General features: G+C 46.1%; 1 protein-coding gene and 1 long non-coding RNA gene across 5 annotated transcripts in view; one reads left to right on the top strand and one right to left on the bottom strand.

The window, feature by feature from the left end:
• The window catches only part of LOC146859781 (uncharacterized), a 200,256-nt gene extending 192,975 nt beyond the window's left edge, over positions 1 to 7,281 (top strand). Inside the window, exon 3 of one of the 2 annotated variants that reach the window (XR_014978715.1) lies at positions 6,599 to 7,281. This is a non-coding gene — a long non-coding RNA (uncharacterized LOC146859781). The remainder of the gene's footprint in view (positions 1 to 6,598) is intronic. The other variant, XR_014978713.1, reaches the window with a different exon arrangement.
• SLC1A2 (solute carrier family 1 member 2) overlaps positions 1 to 21,661 on the bottom strand; it is a 419,386-nt gene that overhangs the window by 359,757 nt on the left and 37,968 nt on the right. Inside the window, exon 1 of one of the 3 annotated variants that reach the window (XM_085643494.1) lies at positions 20,543 to 20,678. The exons of the other annotated variants lie outside the window; for them this stretch is intronic. The gene's annotated coding sequence lies outside the window, so the exon portion shown is untranslated. Of the gene's footprint in view, positions 1 to 20,542; positions 20,679 to 21,661 lie in introns of those variants that run through there. 3 annotated transcript variants of the gene reach the window in all.

Raw genomic sequence — 21,661 nt, 5'->3', positions numbered from 1 at the left:
GTACTGTTGGCATCACAGCACCTTGGCACAGGAAGAAGAAAGCTGGTGACCCGGAGTTTGATGTTAGTCTGCTTCATCAGGCCTCTTGCCTGCTGGTGATGTTTCAGCTCCGAGGCGGTGACGCCATGGGATTGGGTGGGGATGAGGGGGCTCGCGAGTCATTTGCATATTCAGTAGCTTTGCGGAAGGGCTTCAACAAATGGATCTACCTTCACAGACGCCAGCATCCCACAGAACACAATTACAGCCACAAGGAGCAGCGAGTCGTGACTTCTGCCCTCGCGCTGATTTTAATCTTTTCTCCGTATAATCAGAATGTCAGACAAGCACAAATATTCATTAACCGCCTTGGCTGCTGGGAAACGACAGACGAAGCCCTGTCCAAAAGGAGAATCCAGCTCCCCAGCCTGCTGTGCTGTGGCAGCGCAGCGAGTTGATTCCTGCCTTTTGACTCACGTGCGCGCCGCACTGGGCCGCGTGCAGAGGATCACAGCTGCGCACCTCCTTACTGGAATCTCCCTGGCAGTGGGAAGAGAGAAAAAAAGCGACGCCGAGCCCGTTTTGTTTGCAGGATATCAGGAGGCCCGGAAGGAGACAGCAGGGTGAGGGCAGCGCGCCAGAACATTTCCGTAATGAAATATACAAACACGCATGTTCAATCATCGCTCCCCCGAGGGCCTGTGTGGCATCGGCGGGCATCAGAAATGAAGTGAGTAATTAGAGGAGTTATCTGCAAGGCCTGTACATATATATATATATCTCGAGCACCCTCTAACGTACAAGACCTGTACTGAGGATCAGAACCGTGGATAGCATTATGCCAGCTTCCTCCGTGACTTTCTTCTTCAAATAATGCACCTGGTTTTATTACAAAATAAGTGTTCAGGTCGCAGATAAGAGGACTGCCAGTGCTTTAAATGGGCCGGTACTGTCCGGTATGGAGTACCGGCACATTTATATTTTGGGAGGGAGAGTACTGGCACTTCTCAAGAGAAATTCTATACTTTTATTTGGAGAGTACTGGCACTTCTCAGAAACAAGCAGGTACTCTGCTACAGAGTACCTGCCTGCACTTCTGTTTTTCCATTTCAAGCACTGAGGACTGCAAATGGATTTAGCAAGGGAAAATGTGTCTGTGATTGTTGCTCATTTCTGAGAGATGTAACCAACAATGGACCAGATTGCCGTTTTAAAAATGCAATCAAAATATACAAGATTGCGAAGCAAGGCAGGCCTTACTAACGTGTAAAAGTATCCACAGTGTGACTAGGAGAAATGGGGGCGAGGGGTTTCAAGAATTTTCGGAGTCCCTTCCCTTTGGCCACCTTCTCCCAGCCAGGCTGTAAATGGCAAACGTTGTTAGTGATGGCCCATTACAGAGGTACTTACTGCCGCTCATCCAGCCGCGGCCCGTGGAGAGAGTTCCGTGGGGCGGTAAGGAGGGGCGGGGGAGGGGCAGGGTGGGGGGTTCTAAAAACCGGAATATGGATAATTACAGGTAAGTAAACAATTAAATAAATAAAATGAATTTCGTAGCACACGCTGCATCGCAAAATGGAGTGGAGCGCGCGCTACGAAATTCGTTTTATTGATTTAAGTGTTTACTTACCTGTAATTATCCATATTCCGGTTTTTAGAACCCCCCACCCTGCCCCTCCCCAGCCCCGCCTTACCGCCCCACGGAACTCCCTCCACGGGCCGCGGCTGCGCTCATCCCCCCCCTCACCCCCCCCTGCTGAAAACAAAGCACCGTTATAGACATAATGCTTCTTTTGGCCAGAGCCTGGTGCCCCTTTGGGATCACTTGAGGCCACACTAGTGGGGCCTGCCACCAGTTTGAAGTCCCCTGTTCTAAGGTATGAAATGGCTGTGACTGAGCCCAGCTTGATTATAACTGACCACAACATCGCTTTCTACGCTCCATCACTTTTTAAAATAAGGAGTTATGACTATATCTCTTGGGGCAGAGCTATTTCCCAACCATCTGCACCAGGAGGGTCCGACACAACGAACCTAAACCCAACTCCTTTATTTAGCAAAGGGTTATCCTGAAACCTGGCATGGATCGAGCTCTCTCGACCGTACACTAGATGCCCCGGTCTACCCAGAAGGCAGATGGCTACAGATGCTGGGTGTACAACATTCAACCCTTTTCAATTTTAAGAATAAGTGAACACCTCTAAGCTCATTGGAGAGCGAGAAGTCCGGAAATGTGTTAGAGAGACGAATATGGCAGAGAAGAGATGGAAATGGGGAGGCAGCTGTAAAAGCATGAAGAAGTCAGCAAGCGAACAAGAAATGTCACGTGAATGTCTATGTTTTTTAGGTCGAGCCTGAGCAGCGCATGTGCTGCTCTGCGAGTCATGCTGTATTGGAGTATGGACTTGAAGCCCCGCCCGTGCTCTGCCCACATTTGCCATTGGCTTGTTTCATTGCCCTTCATAAATGCTGGCTTCTGATTTGTTCATAGGCTTGTTAGTCCCTCCTTAGTACCGCCTTCTCTTCATTTGTAACCTCCCATGAGGACTGGCCCTTTTACCTCGGTTGTTACAGGGTATGTCTTATTTAGTATGTAAGCACAATTTTCTTTAATGGTTTCTCCTACTGCATGCACTACATGCTTTCCTGCAACATTCAGTGCACCATGCACACTTCATTGAACGCTTTTACAAAAAAAATGTGTTTGTCAACTTGACAACCAAATGCTTTTTGTGGTAAAAGTGCCTGATACCATGCTTTCACTTTAGTAGGGTCTGCGGGCCTTTCTTTAGACACGGCTTGGCTAAAGAAAGGGGTGTGGCCTCTATTAACGTGAAAGCGCAGCATGGGGCACACATAAACGACAAGCATTTGCACTGCAATAGGTCTTGCATTTAGGAAACATTGACCTATTGGTATTGTAAATGACGATGCCTTTTATGATTGCAGGTTTTTTAAACACAAATAAAAGGCATTTTCATTTACAATGCCAATAGCTCAAAATCTCGCAATTTCGAGACCTATTGCTTTGAAAATGCTTGTTTATATAATGTGTAATACTGGGATTAGCCTGTTTGTAAGTACTCCCAGTTGCCCAGGATCACACAGTTTGGAAATTAAGTAATGCGTGATCAGGATCCAGGCCCACAACTTAGCACATCTCCTCTCTTAGGGATAGGAAAGGAGTCCGAGCAATGCAGTCACTTGGAGAAGGGCAGTTTTAGGGTCTGATGTTTTGAAGCGCTCCGGCCAGCTGGAGTTGCAAAGATCAGCTGCCCCAAAGAACCAGCCAAACTGTTAGTCCTACCCCGGGAAGTGTTTGAGACTATGTCAATGACAGAATACTTGTAATGCCAATGGCTTGAATAATAAACGCAAGTATCGAGCATTGTCGAGATTTGGTCTACAGCGTACCTATATTATTGTCCTCAAGAGGAGGATTGTAACTTCACAAGAGATTATTATTGTATTAGAGCATTGTACTGGACCCTTTATAATTGAAGGAGACCTAATTTATTTACAGATAACTGGATTGTACTCATTTGGAAATCATAAAAATCAAATGAAACAAAAAACAACTAAATCAATCTCATTTTATGAAATCTGAATATGGGTTCATGTATCCTTGGAGGGTAGATAATCCTTTTATAGGATGATACACTTGTTTTTTGAAAGGATTCAATTCTGTTTCCCATATGGATTTCTTTTCGATGTCTCAGCATATCCCTAAGAAAGAGGTGGTGATAATTGCAAACAGCTTCTCTGATCACACATCATTCAATCAGACGTGGAGATGGAGTTAGAAATCCCTCTCTACCTGTATGTTTTTTAATCAATCGTTGCATGAGGAATGGGTGTGCTGCACCTGTATCGTTATTAATAAATTATTTGAACCACAAACAGGCACAGCAACACTATCTATTGCATGGAGTACTTTCTAGGGTGTATTAAGTGATTGTCTTTACTACCCAAACAAGCATTGGCATAGCCAATAGGTCTTGCCTTTGGGAGCTTATAAGTGTTTAGCCATGCAACAGTTGCATAACTAAATACTTATAAGGTCCCAAAAGCGAGACCTATTGGCTATGCCAAGCGGCCGTGCGGCCGAGAAAGTGAAAGTGATCGCGGTCGCGATCAAACATCAAAGTGGCCGTGAAAGTGAAAGTAATCGTGGTAAAGCGAGGCGCGCGCGCCCGCGCACATGCACTATAGCTCTAGGCTGGCCTTGGTAGCACTTTTTGGAGCTCTCTCAATAAGTCTCGCCAGACCAGCGCATGCGCTGGGTCAGGCGAGACCTAAAAAGCAAGGAAAGATCATTAAAAGTGTTAGAGTGTATAAAAAATGCAATGTCCCAAATGTTAATTACTGGCTGAAGAGAAAGCATTCAAATCTGTGAATAGGCAGGGCACACTTGAAAAGCTTTTGTCATCTTTCAATGCAGATCGATGCAGGAACTGTAGGGTCACATTCTTAAAGGACAGCAAACCTACCAGAAGAAGGTTGGGCTGGGCAGCAAAGGCTAAATCTACTCCGAATAGGATCACCAAGATTTTAGATCCTTCCTTGAAGCAACTTACTAGTTAAGCAACAGGCACAGATAAAACAAATATTTTATGAGCATTATAGATCTATCGATAAAGCTGCAGATATTGGTACTGGCAATACAATGATGGTCCTATATAGCTTAGCATATGGAAAAGTGTAGGGAAAAAACAAGATACCCTAAGAGTTTTATAACAAAAAATATCCACAAATCCACAGAACTCCTGGTGGGTGGGGGGGATTGGGAGATGTGGGGGGGGGGGGGGGGTAAGATTCCCTAGGCTGCAATAGCGAGTTAAAAAAAAAAATAAGCGACAGGATGATCCAAATTCATCTGGATAAATTAATTCTTTGAATTCGGATTATAAATTATTAGCGAAACATTTTAGTAAACTGTATGGTGCAGGTAACCCAAGATTTAGGTCGAAATGGCTTCCTTCCAAGTAGAGTTCTACATATTTTTTTATGGAAGACATTCACTATCGCTCCCAAAAAAACACATATAGCGATCGTAATCATCGTTGACAGGGTAGAAGTATTTGATTTTTTTGAATTGCACAGTGCTATTATTAATATTAATTCATTTTTGGTTATCTAGTAGAGCTTATTCAGGTTCTCAAAGATCACAGCAAAAAAATTAGTAAATTCTAAGTATGTGGGTAAGGTTTAAATTAGCTCTGGCGCCAGACAGAAGTGCCCTGCAACCGGTGCTTTTTACACTGTTTACTGAGCCATTAGGCATCTCTGTTCGTACCGACAATAGGATTCAATATCCCATTTCATGGATGGCCAAACTATACGCTGATGATATGATATTTTAATGAAATACTGACAAATACAACATAACTTTTGCATTGAATTAAATCCATTATTTTCTAGGATTAGTGGAATTATTGAAACGAGCCAAGCAAAGATCGAATATTGCTGCTTAATACCACTAAAGCTATCCTCCAGATATCATAATCAATATGTTTCAGCTAATTACACAGATTGCTTTGATCTAGATTATCTTTCAGCTTTATCCAAAGTCTAACGACTGCTTGGTAGCCGGGTCTGGGGGCTCAGTGGACTAATGCTTCCACTGCAGGGGCCTGTGTTCGACCTCATGGTCACAGGTTCTAATTCCGAGGGTACACTTATCCTTTCATCCTTCTGAGGACGATAAAATGAGTACCATTGAGTTGGGTAACAATAACATCTGTTATTCAGTGCCAAGATACCTACTGGTGAACGTGCGCTTTACAAATACTTATGTTATGATAGATGCCACCTATTACAGTTATCTTTCACAGGAAGGTATCATTAATTGAGATGTTGATTCTTTCACTCTTTTTGTTTTTTTTCAAACATCTTCTGTAAAGTACCTAGTAAATTATTTTAATCAAGTTGATGTGGTGGTCTGCTGACCCTAGCAGGCCACCATCCCTGAGATGACAATGATTCATAATGGATCACGATTTGCTACCTACCCAAATTCATGGGTTATTCTTGCATTCTGCTAGTTCTTGCTTTTAATATCATACTTCATAAGGTCTTGTGTTTTAAAAAGAATTATCAAAGAGCATTTAAGCCTGGTATGGTGTGTTATCATATGGTATAGTATGGTATGGTTCCCATGTATAAAGTATGGTATGGTCTTTTTAAAATGCATATCAAGGTGTATGTAAGCCAGGTATGGTATGCTACCCATGTATTAGGCAGAAAGGCATCTTCAGCTTCCTGGGAGCTTTATGCGAGCTGGGGTCCAACGTCACTAATGAAGGCCACCAGCTCCTTGGAGCCAGAAGGTCCACATCTACTCGGGAATGACATACCTGAGACAGAAAGCCAACATCGCCGAGCACAGAGGCTAACGAACCAACACTTCTGGTGTGTAGCTGTGGTACTCTGGCTAAAGGCCATCTCAGTAACTTAGAAAGGCACTTTTGCTGCTAAGAATCATTATGCAGAGGCCAGAAGGAAGGAGGTGGAAACTGATAAAGAGGAATCTAATTATTGATATTGTGTGTCTTTTATTTTGAACATTTTTGCACTAAAATGTAAATGTTGCAATTTGTAAAATTGTATTTTCCTGCAGTTGACTAAAGAAGCCTGGACTCCAGTTTGATTCCTGCCACAGCTATGACGTGTGCTTTCATGTTTCCTCTCATCACACGTAATAAAATGTGCACTATTACAATGCTGTGTGTTGACATGCTGCGCGTGGTGTTCTCGACGACTCCAGAGGAGGCATTCTGCTACTTTCAAGTCTCCTCCTCCCAGTGTCACTGGAGGCCGATCCACCAGTGAGACCGCCTTAGTTTCGAGTAGAACTAGATCTGTATTAACACATCCGATGCCATCAGCTCTGAAGGAGTTGTTCTAATTGTCGTTTAGGGGTTGGTTTAGTGATGGTGCTAGATGATGCCTTATTACACTTTGTATTCTGATTTGTCACTGTGTGGAATGATGTATGCTCACCTCATGCTGACGTTGCAGTTTTCGTTGTGTATATTCTATATAAACAGCTGTTTTTGGTGGTGAGCCATGTCTGGTTTGCCCTGATATTAGAGAGCGGGCCTACATTAATATGTCTCTTGAGTTAAACTTAGAAATATTTTACTCTGAGATTTGACTTCTTGTAATTCTCTTTGCAGCATTCGATTGAGCCTTATGCTAATTTCCTATATTGATTCATCATGTATTCTGATGATTTTTGCCTCCTGTAATGCTCTGTAACAATCCCATAGGTTTAAAGATTAAAAACGCTTCTTGCCTCTTCTTGTTTCAAGATTTATTGAATTGACCATGCTGATTTATTTCCTGGTAATCTGCTGTCTGTAGGGACCAACCCCATGTGCTCCGTGGTGCTGGCTCCCTCATGTAGCTGTCTTTCTCTTGTGAGATCCCCCCAAACTTCCTCCCTCACCCACAGTCCTTATTGCTTCTTTACTCGTGTGCTTCTCCCCCGCCCCGTGTTGCTTGACCTACCCCCGTGCTGCAACCCCTCATATGCTGCTCTTGGCCTCCGCACCTCTAATTGCTTCCCCAGCCCACTCCTGTTGCCCTCATACCCACTGTTTTTATTTAAATATTTTTTTAAAAAAATGTAAGTGGTAGAATCATTGCAAGATTCTCCACCATCTCGAATCGGTAAAGTTGAAAAAGGCATCTGCGTAATTTTGTAGGCAAGCGTGCATAATGACATGCATAATGACATGCATAATGACATGCATCCGTTTACTGAGGCATTGTGGTTTATTTGTTTTCTGCTTTTTCCTTTTCAGTGCCAAAAGGTCTCAAAGGCTAAACGGTTTGACTTTACCTATGCTTGTTAAATATGCCACAGCACGCATACATATCTTTTAGATAAACCACATAATTCAAAAGGTGGGCACATCATTGTTGAACTATCCATGTCACCAAACAGCATAAGAACTAGATGACGACCTGGTACGTTCTCAATAAAACAATGTCAATTTGTGAGTTCATTAATGTTAAAATAAATTAATCAATCTGACCTCTTACAGTGTTGGAGGACGAACTAGTCTAAAGCTGCCTGATTAGTGATGGTCACGCCCCTCTGCTAAGTAAACGAAGAGAGTGGTTTGATGGTACCCAAGGGCTGTCCTGTGCATGTAGAGGACACTTTAAGACTTGGACACTGCAAGCTGTAGGGGAAAGGTGATTTTAGGGGATGAGTGATAAAAGCAGAGGCCCCTCCTTAATACAGTGCTCCCTCCAGAAAGAGCCACCACTCGCAGAGACAACCAATGTTGCTAGTGGTTACTGCCTAGTGCCTGAAGGGCAAATAACTATACATAGATTTACCCATCATGAGGACTGATGTTCTGCCAATTGACAGACGCCACTGAGAAAATAAGCAAAGAGCAACAAAAAAAAACACTCCACAATCAATAATTTACTAAATATAGAGTTTGGTGCATTTTTGTATTTAATCTCCTCGTACACAGGTAAAATCCCTGAGAGACGTCTGTGCCCACCACCGCCCCTGGGACAGAAGATGGCAGATAAATTCTGGCCCAAAGTGTTCTTTATTCATTAAGATAGAAAAACAAAGAAGTGAAGGGTGAAACACTGGAGATGAGGTCACAACTGCTAATTATCAAAGGCTGCATTGCAGTCTTCTTTTGCCTGTTATGACACTGTGAAATGACACCGCCCATATGCAAATCAGACTTGGTCCTGCTCCAAATATAAATAGCCCAGGCTAACCTGCCAGGGAAGGTGCCCTCCAGACAGGATCACAACGTACCCCCAGGTTCGGCATTGTGAATTAGCAGGTATAAAGTTGGCGGTACTTTGACATGGATGAAGCTCTCCATTCTCAGCACCCATAAGTGATTGGTGGGAGGAGGCGCTCACACTCTATAAAGCATTCACTGGATATCTTTACTGAATATTTACAATCCAAAGTTGCTTCTCCTCTTTGAAACATGTGGGGGAGAAGGAGGAAGAAGCAATATCAGCGGAATGAACACAGCTGCAATGCTTCCAAAAATGACTAAATTGTATAACACCAAATATAAGCAATTACCAGTAAACAGTGTACATTATTTAACATTCTTGGGCGACATCTGAAGCATGAGCAAAAGGAGAAACACTGATTTTTAAGATGTAAGTTTAATTGGTTTTATTTCCAACACAGCAGAACGCAGCCGCCGTAATGCTAGTGAAAAATACAGCTTCGTCGTCACTATTGACTCCAAAAGGCCTCTGGGTATCCAGTGTTCAGATGTTGGGAAATGAAGAAAGTGCCGTAACTCCCTCTGCATTGTCTCAAGGGGAAAGTCAGCTTTATTACTAAACTATGCAAACATGACCCAGCGTGCAGTGTATATTACGATTCTTGTTGTGTTCCAAGGGAGAGGTCTCAGCCTTCTGGGAATCTGTTTTTCATACATGGAATTTGTGATTTTCCAGGCCAGCTCAGTGGAGTTTGCTAATTTTTAGTCTAAAGAAACTTAACATTCATTTGCACGTCAGATACACAATTGTTTTTTTCATCTCAACCTGTCTGTCATCTCAAATCCCAATTGCATCCACTGAAATATGGTTCTGTAATGGAAAAGAATTACAGAGGGAATAAAAGAACAAAAGTCTATCATAAGACATTGACTTTTATGGATCTTTTATGGGTCCATTTAAGTACACCCATTCAAAAATGTAGAACAGAACCAGGAAAGGTACAGCATTTTTAGATGGGCCCTTTTAAAAACTCTTACAATCAGCTGACATTCACTTATTAGTTAGGAATATAATGGCATAGGAACGCGTCGACCTAATTGTGATTCTGTACAGATCTGATGTGGCAAAGCTGAAAACATCAAAGTTTGCATCATATCATTTTTTTTAATCAACCCATCATTTCCGAAATCTCTGCCCATATGTAGCCTTATTTATATTTTCCAAGGAATGGACATCCCTGCCTGCTCCAAACTCAACTTCAAAAAAGTATTTTGGAAATCAACTTATCAAGCTTGAAGAAATGGGTACTGAATGTTGGAAACAGTGATGTGTATGCTAGAAGGGCAACCTGGGTCTGCTGGGCTCAGCAGCCCTGTCCTCTCACTGCCCACTCCAGGCCCAAATGGTCTTCTGGCTCATCCTGGATGATGTTAAAACTAGCCCCCTCCCTTCCTCCTCTCTCATCTCATCTCTTCTGATCCCCCTTTTGTCTTCTCTCTCTCTCTCTCTCTCTCTCTCTCTCTCTCTCTCTCCCCCTCCCCTAAAGCACCCACAGTGCCAGTTGCAATGAACCTGGTGGAGCTGGAGAAAGTGGAAGAGGTACCAGCAGTGGCCCTCTCTCTTCAAAGACCAGTCTCCGAAGGTTTCAGCCCAACGGTGGAACACATGGAGGGTCCAGCACTAGCTGACTCCATGCAATAGACCCACTGTGTCTATTCCAGCTCATGCGTTGTGGACCTGGCATGCTGTGACCTCACTATCTCAACATACATCAAGATTACGGTCAAACATTATTCAGAGTGGAAACAAACAGGGTAACGCCAATTACGCATGTCAAACTATTTACAGAAATCAAAAAGTAGTTTGTACACACAATTTAGTTAGATGGCCCACTGAAAAAAAATACTACAGAAAAACACCTTAATATAAATCCAATAATGTGTGAGGATTCCCGAAATGCTGCCAATAATGTGAGGATTCCCTGAATGCTGTAATAATGTGTGAGGATGCCTGGAATGCTGCCAATAATGTGTGAGGATTCCCAGAATGCTGCCAATAATGCGTGAGGATTCCCGGAATGATGCCAATAATGTGTGAGGATTTCCGGAATGCTATAATAATTTGAGGATTCCCAGAATGATGCCAATAATGTGTGAGGATTCCCGGAATGCTGTAATAATGTGTGAGGATTCCCAGAATGCTGCTAATAATGTGAGGATTCCCTGCATGCTGTAATAATGCGAGGATTCCCTGAATGCTGTAATAATGTGTGAGGATGCCCCGAATGCTGCCAATAATGCGTGAGGATGCCTGGAATGCTGCCAATAATGCTTGAGGACTCCCAGAATGCTGCCAATAATGCGTGAGGATTCCCAGAATGCTGCAAATAATGCTTGAGGATTCCCGGAATGCTGCAAGTAATGCGCGAGTATTCCCGGAATGCTGCAAATAATGCTTGAGGATTCCCTGAATGCTGTAATATTGTGTGAGGATGCCCGGAATGCTGCCAATAATGCGTGAGGATGCCCGGAATTCTGCCAGTAATGCGTGAGGATTCCTGGAATGCTGTCAAACCCTATTTGGGATCTTCCACCCAGCCATTGACATTTTAAGGGCTGACCAAGATCTTCCACCAAGCCAAAGAGACCAAAGGTCAAACATCAGTGGTGAATGTGAGGTGTAGCCTGAAATCAAGCCCCTTACATTCTGGGCCACACCTGAACAAACAAGAATTGGCAAAGCAAATAGGTTTGGCTTGCATGTAGAAGAGCATCCAAAAACGGGCATGCACAAGTGTTGTTCTAGTGGTAGTGGTGGGGATGATTAAGTTTGGTGGTGATGGTGGTTCTAGGAGAGATGATGACGGTATTGGCTCCCGCGCGGACCATCTCAGAAACAAAAAATCCCTATCCAAATGGATTGCTTTCTGTACAAAATGAATATGAGAGATGAAAAAAATTAAATATGTGATGATTGAGTCATTTTTTTAACAAACAAATGCTACTAAAGGGGAAAAAATCAACAATAAACACACTCGAGTCGGGATTCACCCTTGCTCTAGGGAATGGATGAGTCAAAAACCAACTGAACCAAAACCACAGCGGCAGAGACTCTCAGCTAGACAAAAAACTGCATTTCTCCCCATCATGAATTACGACCCGCAAATTATCTGGTTCCTCCAGTTGGGGTGGAAGGTTACCAATGTCACCAGGACATTCCCTTGGGAATTTGGGGGCATATTATCAAGACAGGCGATAAAATTATCGCCGTTTTAGCGGCAGAAAACTGCCGCTAAAACAGCAATAATGGGCTTGATAATATGCTCTATGGAATTCCAATTGAAGCTCAGGTTAGATGTGAAGGACATCTAACATGGGCTTCAATTGGAATTCCATAGAGCATATTATCAAGCCCATTATCGCCGGTTTAGCGGCAGTTTTCTGCCGCTAAAACGGCGATAAGTTTATCGCCTGTCTTGATAATATGCCCCGTAGTGCTCCGAACCTACTCACAACCTTATTTACGGTTGGTCATTCAGATCGCTGGTTTATCGCGTACAGCCAGTTTCATACTAACTTAACGAATCCACATGAACGGACAGTGGTTGATGCCAAAATGAGAGAAACCCTCGTCTTTAGTTATAGATGCGTTTTTCAGGCTATGCTTGATTTGTAAAGATATAAGTGCCAGGGCCTCAGTTAGCTGACCCCACCAGCTTGTATCACCCATTGCGCTACTAATGAAAATTCAGACCTTTATGCACAGTTAAAATGACTCAGACTCGCCACTCAAACTATTTTTATAGCTTTGGTGGCAGGTCTTAGTCATTTTTAATGTATACAGAATTTTTAAACAACTGTTGTTGTGTTGATCAGAAAATTGGACAAACAGCACCACCATGTGGCCGGCTGTCATAAGTCCCAGTGTTGACAATTAAAAGCAGGTGCCGACTACAGGAAACAACTGGCTCAAATTAAGCAATGTTTTCAGGTGGATTTCTGCTACGCATCTGCATACGCTGAGCTGGAGGATATCTTTCTCAGCCATTGCTCTTACCAGAAAGCATGCAACTGTGCATGCTCCTGCTTTTTAAAGAAGTACAGGAACAGCAGAAGTTATTATACACTGATGTTCACTTGTAGAGCTCTTTGTACATATGATGACACCAGGGCTCGAAGTGTGCGGATAGGCAGGGCACGGCGTGCCCCGACTTTTTCATTTAATACAATAAATTCCCCTACAACTTTATTTTACAAATGCGTCCCATTCCCATCCGGTAATTCGTGGCTGTTCGGGGACGGATCGGAGTGGGCAGAGAAGTAAAATGACTCTTTATTTTTTTCCCTTTTGGCCCAGAGAAGACAAGGACAGTGTGCACTTCATTTGCTCTGCCACTGGCAGCTGTTCCCCTCTCTGTTTCTTCCTCTTCCTCTCATTCACTCTCTTTCTCTCTCTGTCTCGCTCCTCACTTGCTGAAAACCGTGACTTCAACAAATGGCTCTTACCCTCTCATTCCTCTCCTTTCCTTCATTCGTTGCCCTGTAAAATTTAAAATTTAATTAAAAAACAGAAAAAAACACTTTTGCTGGAAATGTCTTTTACTGACAATATGACACCTACACCAGTGATTGTTCAGCTGAGCTTGGGGGCGTTTTTTCAAAGCTCTGCTTATCTGTACTGCTTTGGCAAGAGTTTCTGCTGCTCAACATTGAGGTGCATCAGTAGAGCCGCATGTCAGGGTCACTGCAAGAAGAGCATTGATGCTGCTCGGTGCCGCGGTGCATCGGCGGAGTAGCATGTGGGTATCAGTGCAAGAATAGCATTGATGCTGCTTGGTGCTGTGGTGCAACAGCAGAGCCGCAAGTCAGTATCAGTGCAAGAGTATCCTTGATGCTCGGTGCTGTGGTGCATTGGCGGAGCCGCATGTGGGTATCAGTGCAAGAATAGCGTTGATGCTGCTCGGTGCTGTGGTGCAACGGCAGAGCCGCAAGTCAGTATCAGTGCAAGAGTATCCTTGATGCTCGGTGCTGTGGTGCATCGGCGGAGTCGCATGTGGGTATCAGTGCAAGAATAGCGTTGATGCTGCTCGGTGCTGTGGTGCATCGGCGGAGCCGCATGTGGGTATCAGTGCAAGAATAGCGTTGATGCTGCTCGGTGTTACATCTATAGGAGGGGTCATTGCTGCTGCCTGGTGCTCAGGTGCGTCAGCAGTAGAGTATGCCGGTGTCAGTGCAGGAACAGCACAGCTGCTGTCCGTGTCTGAGGTGCGTTAGCAGACAGGCCTGTCGGTGTCAGTGCAGGAAGAGCACTGTTGCTGCCCGAGTCTGAGGTGCGTCAGCAGAGGATCATGCCGGTGTCAGAGCAGGAACAATGCTGCTGCTACCGGGGACTAAGTTGCATCAGCTGAGAGGCATGTTGGTGTCAGTGAAGGAACAACACTTACCCAGGGCTGTGGGGCATGTCGGTGTCAGTGCAGGAAAAACGCTGATGCTATCCGGTTCTGAATTGCGTCAGCTGAGGGTCATGCCGGGGTCAGTGCAGGAACAACGCTGCTGCTACCCGGGGCTGAGTTGCGTCAACAAAGAGGCATGTCAAATCAAATAAAAATCAAAACCTGTACGTCCAACCTACACCCCATCAACAGAGGTGTCCCCCAAGGCTCAGTGCTCTCCCCTCAACTGTTTAACATATACACGGAACCCACCACCCTTCTCAAAAAAGCCAACATCCCCCATATAAAGACGACACCCAGATCTACTTGGAAACCTCCTCCATTAACGACATTCTAAGACTCAACAACACTCTTAGAGAAGTTCAACAGTGGCTAGCAACAAACCAACTTAAACTCAATCAAGACAAAACCTAAATCCTCCTCATCTCCAACAAAGAAGAAAACCCTCAAATTGTGGAGTGGCTGAAAGCAATCGTTGCTCTCAATGGTAATCCCACCCTGACTAACTCGTTAAAATCTCTAGGAATCACCCTCGACTCAAAACTGAACATGACCAAACACATTAAGATCTCCGCGAAGAGTGCCTTCCTCAATTTGAAGCTTCTCAACAAAATTAAGCCCTTCATCCCGCACAAGGACCTAAAACAAGCCACCCAATCCCTGGTGGTATCTAGACTTGACTACGGGAATGCAGTCCTCACCGATACTGCTCAATCCCAACTAGCGCCACTCAAAACAACTCTTAATGCAGCTGCCAGAATTGTCATCGGAGTTAAGAAATATGACCACTTATCTCCCGCACTCAGAAAACTAAAATGGCTCCCAGTCGAAATGCGTGCCAGCTTTAGAACTGCCTGCCTCACGCACAATGCCCTGCACACACGGAAACCGGAACACCTGGTTTCCAAACTCAAGGAAGCCAGCCAGAAAAGAAACCTCAGGAGCTCCAACACCCTCTTACTAATCCCTATGAAAACACACAAACAAAAAAACGCTGCACGATCCTTCACTGGAAACGCACCCAAAATCTGGAACACCATCCCAGCCAATATCGGGACTATCCCTTCCTTTATAAAATTCAAAAGACTCCTAAAAAACCACTACCTCATCCGTGCTTACCGAACCGAGAATCGCCGCCGAAATGCACAAGCCTGCACTCTGTAGTCACCTGACAATGTTCCACCACAACCTACCTCTTCCTGCACTTTACAACCCTTTGACAATGTTCCGCCACTACCTACCTCCTCTCCGCTCCCCTACTCCTCCTCGCTCCCTCTTCCTGGAAGGAGGTTTAGCCCAAGACATTGTGCACTCATCGATGCTATCCCAGGACCTCCTTACCTCAAAAATGCACAGCACACTGGATCTGGATCTTTCGAACTTTTACGTTTACCTTTGCCTTTTTATGTGATTTCTGCTTTAAATCTGTTGTAAAGCGCTCCGATACCCTCGGGTCTGGCCATCGCTATATAAAACTTTAATATATCAATAAATGTCAGTATCAACGCAGGAACAACGCGGCTGCTACCCGAGGCTGAGTTGCGTCAGCTGAGAGGCATGTAGGTGTCAGTGCAGGAACAACGCTGCTGCTACCCGGGACTGAGCTGCGTCAGCTGAGAGGCATGTCGGTGTCAGTGCAGGAACAACGCTGCTGCTACCCAGGGATGAGTTGCATCAGCTGAGAGGCATGTAGGTGTCAGTGCAGGAACAACGCTGCTGCTACCCGGGACTGAGCTGCATCAGCTGAGAGGCATGTAGGTGTCAGTGCAGGAACAACGCTGCTGCTACTCGGGACTGAGCTGCGTCAGCTGAGAGGCATGTAGGTGTCAGTGCAGGAACAATGCTGCTGCTACCCGGGACTGAGCTGCGTCAGCTGAGAGGCATGTCGGTGTCAGTGCAGGAACAACGCTGCTGCTACCTGGGGCTGAGTTGTGTCAGCTGAGAGGCATGTAGGTGTCAGTGCAGGAACAACGCGGCTGCTACCCGAGGCTGAGTTGCGTCAGCTGAGAGGCATGTAGGTGTCAGTGCAGGAACAATGCTGCTGCTACCCGAGGCTGAGTTGCAACAGCTGAGAGGCATGTCGGTGTCAGTGCAGGAACAACGCTGCTGCTACCCGGGACTGAGCTGCGTCAGCTGAGAGGCATGTCGGTGTCAGTGCAGGAACAACGCTGCTGCTACCCAGGGCTGAGTTGCGTCAGCTGAGGGGCATGTCGGTGTCAATGCAGGAACAATGCTGCTGCTACCCGCGACTGAGTTGCGTCAGCTGAGAGGCATGTCAGTATCAATGCAGGAACAATGCTGCTGCGACCCGGAGCTGAGTCACGTCAGCTAAGGAGCATGTCGGTGTCAGTGCAGGAACAACGCTGCTGCTACCCAGGGCTGAGTGCGTCAGCTGAGGGGCATGTCGGTGTCAATGCAGGAACAATGCTGCTGCTACCCGCGACTGAGTTGCGTCAGCTGAGGGGAAAGTCGGTGTCAGTGCAGGAATAACGCGGCTGCTACCCAATTGCTGAGTTGCGTCAGCTGAGAGGCATGTCTGTGTCAGTGCAGGAACAATGCTGCTGCTGCCCAATGGCTGAGTTGCATCAGCTGAGAGGCTTGTCGGTGTTAGTGCAGGAACAACGCTGTTGCTACCCAATGGCTGAGTTGCGTCAGCTGAGAGGCATGTCGGTGTCAGTGCAGGAACAATGCTGCTGCTACCCGCGACTGAGTTGCGTCAGCTGAGGGGAAAGTCGGTGTCAGTGCAGGAATAACGCGGCTGCTACCCAATTGCTGAGTTGCGTCAGCTGAGAGGCATGTCTGTGTCAGTGCAGGAACAATGCTGCTGCTGCCCAATGGCTGAGTTGCATCAGCTGAGAGGCTTGTCGGTGTTAGTGCAGGAACAACGCTGTTGCTACCCAATGGCTGAGTTGCGTCAGCTGAGAGGCATGTCGGTGTCAGTGCAGGAACAACGCTGCTGCTACCCAGGGCTGAGTTTCGTCAGCAGAGTGGCATGTTGGTGTCAGTGAAGGATCAATGCTGCTGCTACCCGGGGCTGAGTTGCATCAGCTGAGAGACATGTCAGTCTCAGTGCAGGAACAGCGCAGCTGCTACCCGGAGCTGAGTTGCGTCAGCTGAGAGGCAGGTCGGTGTCAGTGCAGGAACAACGCTGGTGCTACCCCGGGCTAAGTTGCTTCAGCTGAGGGGTATCTCACTGACAGTCCAGAAACAGCGCTGCTGCTACCCAGTGCTGAGGTGGGTCAGCAAATAGGCCTGTCGGTGTCAGAGCAGGAACTGCGCTGCTGCTGCCGAGCACCGAGGTGTGTCAGCAGAGCTGCATGTCGGTGTCAGCGCAAGTACAGTGCTGATGCTTGTCAGCCTTGAGATGCATCAGTAGAGCCTCATGTCGGTGTCAGCACAGGAATAGCTTTAATGCTGCACAGCTCTGAGGTGAATTGGTGGAGCTGTGTGTGGACCCTGGTGTAAGAACAGTAGAGGGTGATGCTGCTCAGTACTGAGGTGCATCAGTAGAGACGCTTGTCGGTATCAGTGCAGGAATAACATTGATGCTGCCCAGCACTGAGGTGCATTAGTGGAGCTGTGTGTGGACATCAGTACAAGCACAGAGTGGCGGCTGCCTCGTAATGGTGGCTGGTGGGCAGGGGTGTGGATTAAATAATAAAATAAACGTTCCTTCTCCGCCGCTCCCTCCGCCGCTGCAGGCCTCTCTGGCTGCCGTAAGCCTCTCCTCCGTCTGCTGTGCTGGAAGCACCGGACGCACCCAGCTTCCGAACTCTCCCTGCCAATCATGATGCTGAAGGAGCATCGTGTTTGGACGCTCAGACAGTGGCTGGGGAGGCTGAGCATTTTCTCCACTGGGCTGTGCAACGTGGCCCAATGGAGTACATGCCAAGTGCGCATAACGGTTTGGCCGGCTCTAGAGGGACGGCCAAACTGTCGTGTGAACTTAGAGAGTGCAAACCACTCCTCGGCTGCTCTAGCGTCACAGAGCCCAGCCGCACCCCGACTCCCACATAGAAAAATAAAATGTTAATTATGTCCTGTTATTATCATTTTATTTTTATCTTTTGCACTGCTGAAATAGCAGTGGGGCGACGCTCCTCCGCCTTAGTGGAGGAGCCGCCACTGCAAGCACAGCAGAGGGCATTGCTGTTCGGTTTTAAGCTGCATTTCTAACGCTGTGATTGGACCGCCGGCACGGAATAGCAGAGGTCCTTCACTTCAGTGATGAGGTGCCTTACCAGGCATGATCCCTCTGCTGAAATAAAAAGGATGCTGCGGGTCTGGAATTCCAATCCTGCTCACTGGGTATGTATAGAGAGTCAGGCTGATTGCCTCTTAAATGAAGCCCTCTTCTACACATCTAAAAGGTGGAGCAGCCTGTAGGGCCAGAAGTTGTGAGCTGCCTTTTCCAGAGAGGAAACTGCATTTATTAAGAGGCAGGCAGTCCAGCAAGTGTGAGTACAGCAAGAACTCACAGTGCGTGCGTGAGTCACGTGGTGGCAAACCATCATACAAGGGGCATTCTGGCTCAGGGACAAAGGATGACCCACAAATTAACATTTCTCAAAGGTGGCCTGTGTCTTTTATTGCTAATAAAGTGAATGTATCACAAGCACCTCAATGTGATTAGATGAAAAAACACACATGAATGCCGGATGTTAATTTATCCCAGCATTTTCAACCACTTTCTTGTGCTACAATCAGCCCTTTTTGCTATATTCAAGATTTTTATTTAATAACAATCTCCAGAACCACCAACGTGACCCAGTCAGAATTTTAATGGCCACCCTCGCCATCCTGTCTGTGCCTTAGGCACGCATACATTAGAGGTAGGAGGAAAAAGCGAGACAATAAAGCATCATTTTAATCATCTTTTTTCCTCACATTCCACTCCGGAAATCCACAGTTAGGTGCGGATTTAACCCTCCCTTTCTCAGCTGGTGGGGGCATTGTTTATATATACGGGAAAAGTGTGAAGCCTGAACACACCTTTTTCTCATATTTTCCCCAGGTTTTCCGCATGTCAGCAGAGTGTAAATGTATGAAGTCGACCCTTCAGTACAAGAACTATTGTTTAATTCTCTCCCCCCCTTGCATGAGTGATGTACAATAGATCTCCCTTGTAAAGTTGGCTAAAATTGAGACCGTTTTTAAACTTGCCCCACAGTTTTGCCTCCTTCGAGGCAGCGTACATTTTTGGCACAAATCTTTGTCTACCAATGTTAGTGGATAGAGGTTTGCAGCAAACCTATAAGTGGTTGCATGGGAACGCCCGTGTAGCACCCATGGAATACCCCTTGGCGCAAACTAGTGTAAAATAACAGGGGCTCATTTATGAGCCCCTGCGTCACTTTTGCGCCGCCGGTGCGCCACTTTTTGTGACGCACCAGTGGCGTAAAACATGTGCCATGTTGCGCCATATTTACAAAGTGACGCATCTAGGTAGATGCGTCACTTTGTAAACCCCTGCGCCACATTATACCTGCGCCAGGTATAATGTATGCAAGGGGGGCGTTTTGACGCAACAAAGGGTCGTAGAAGTGACGCAGTGAAATCTACGAGATTTCACTGCGCCACTTCTAGGGTGCAAATGCGTCAATTTCTTGCGCCTGCCTCAAGGCAGGCGTAAGACTGACGCAGACCCTTTCACATGGGGCTTGCCCCATGTGAAAGGACACATTGCTGGAGTTGCGTCACTTTTGTGACACATTCCAGCGATGCGTCACTTTTGCGCCTACAGATACGTCAGAAATACTGACGTATCTGTGACTCCTTGCGACATGATGCGTCATACTGTAAATATGACGCATCACTGGAGTCGCAGGGAGGGCGCAGTGAAAAGTGGCGCATCACTGTTTTCACGCAGTGATGCGTCACTTTTCATAAATGAGGCCCACAGCATTTAACTACTTTGGTTACATTTCCAGTGCAAATCCTGATTCGCATTAGTAAGTACATACCACTGTGTAATAAGTATACCGTTTGTGTTAAAAAAGTAAGGCGAACACCGCCCCAAGTGTTAGTAAACCTGTGTCAATGTGTGATCTTGTGTAATTTCCTTGTTTTCCCTGACCAGCAGAGATGGACTGGCATGAGAGGGGGAGTAGAAGTCTTCCCTAAAAGTGCATGGGACTGAAATACCATCATGGCCTGCTTGCTGTGCCTTTTGTGTGACTGACTCTGCCCCAGCCTAGCACCTCACCTCCCTTTCAGAGTGCACCTGCCTATCAGAACAGGATGCCGCTTTTGTGTAGGCCCCTCCGACCCTCCCAATTTTGTGCTAGCTTAGAAACAGACCGCCTCAGTAGAAAATCCTCTAGGGTGGAAGGCGAGGCTCCCTCTCTAAAGCCCCCACCCGCTTACACCGACATCACGTACCTCGAAGGCCTTGTGTCTGCCGCTCCCCTCAGTGGTGAGACGGTCCTTGCACTGTAGGGCACTGCCTCAGGCCGTGTTTTTAGGCCGGGCCTGATCCAAAATGAATCCGGGATCGTGTCTTCAGCTGACTAAAGAGGCACCGACATGGACACTGCACTTTTCACCAGGGAAGAGCCCCACCGCACGCGCCTTCCCGGTTACAGTTTGCATGCTAATTGCACCTGTCTGAGCGCGCACTGGCCCTTCAGGGGCCAACACGCCTTCTGTACATAAAACTGGTGAAACGGTATAGCTGGCCGAGTCCCTCTAGCGGTGATCTCTATGCAACCATCAAGCCTTTATACCAGCAAGGCAAAATTCTGCATTTCATTCTCCCCGGGCGGGTAAACTCAGCGTCACTTCATTGCGTTTCGGGTCCTGGTGGTACTACATACAGGGTCATTGGAATAGTAAGATTCTGTGGATGCAGTCTTTGCCACGTAGGGGCATATTATCAGCAAACGGCGTTAAAATTATCGCCACTTTAGCGGCAGATAACTGCCGCTAAAGCGGCGATAATGGGCTTGATAATATGCCCTGGAGAATTCCCATAGAAGTCCATGTTCTGGTGTGAACCTGGGCTTCTATGAGAATTCTCCAGGGCAAATTATCAAGCCCATTATCGCCGCTTTAGCGGCAGTTTCCTGCCGCTAAAGCGGCGATAATTTTAACGCTGTGCTTGATAATATACCCCATAATTCGCTTATTTGCTGTATAATTTAGACAACTGCGCCACATAAGTAGGCACTTCATTTTGTGTGTGGGTGTGTGTGTGTGTGTGTGTATATATATGTATTCATATATATCTGACAACATCTACATTAAAAAAGTTATTGAGGCATCAGCTCAATTACCCCGCCTCCCCCGTAATTGGCCACGTATGGCTACCACCTCCACCTACCTAACACAAATCCATGCTTGTCTTCCAAAATAATTTAATCAGGAGTGTTTTACAGTTTGAGCAAAACTAAAAAAAAACGGTTTAAGTGACTTTTAGTCGAGGTGAGCGTAAGTGGCCTAATTCTCTCAGTGTAATTACTTGTTATCACCGCAAAATACTCGTAATTATGCATATTGTTT

The sequence above is a fragment of the Triturus cristatus genome, chromosome 3_1 (genome assembly GCF_964204655.1).
Source record: "Triturus cristatus chromosome 3_1, aTriCri1.1, whole genome shotgun sequence".
NCBI lineage: Eukaryota > Metazoa > Chordata > Amphibia > Caudata > Salamandridae > Triturus > Triturus cristatus.
Note: the sequence above shows the minus strand (reverse complement) of the source record. Positions and strands in the feature narration are given on the sequence as shown.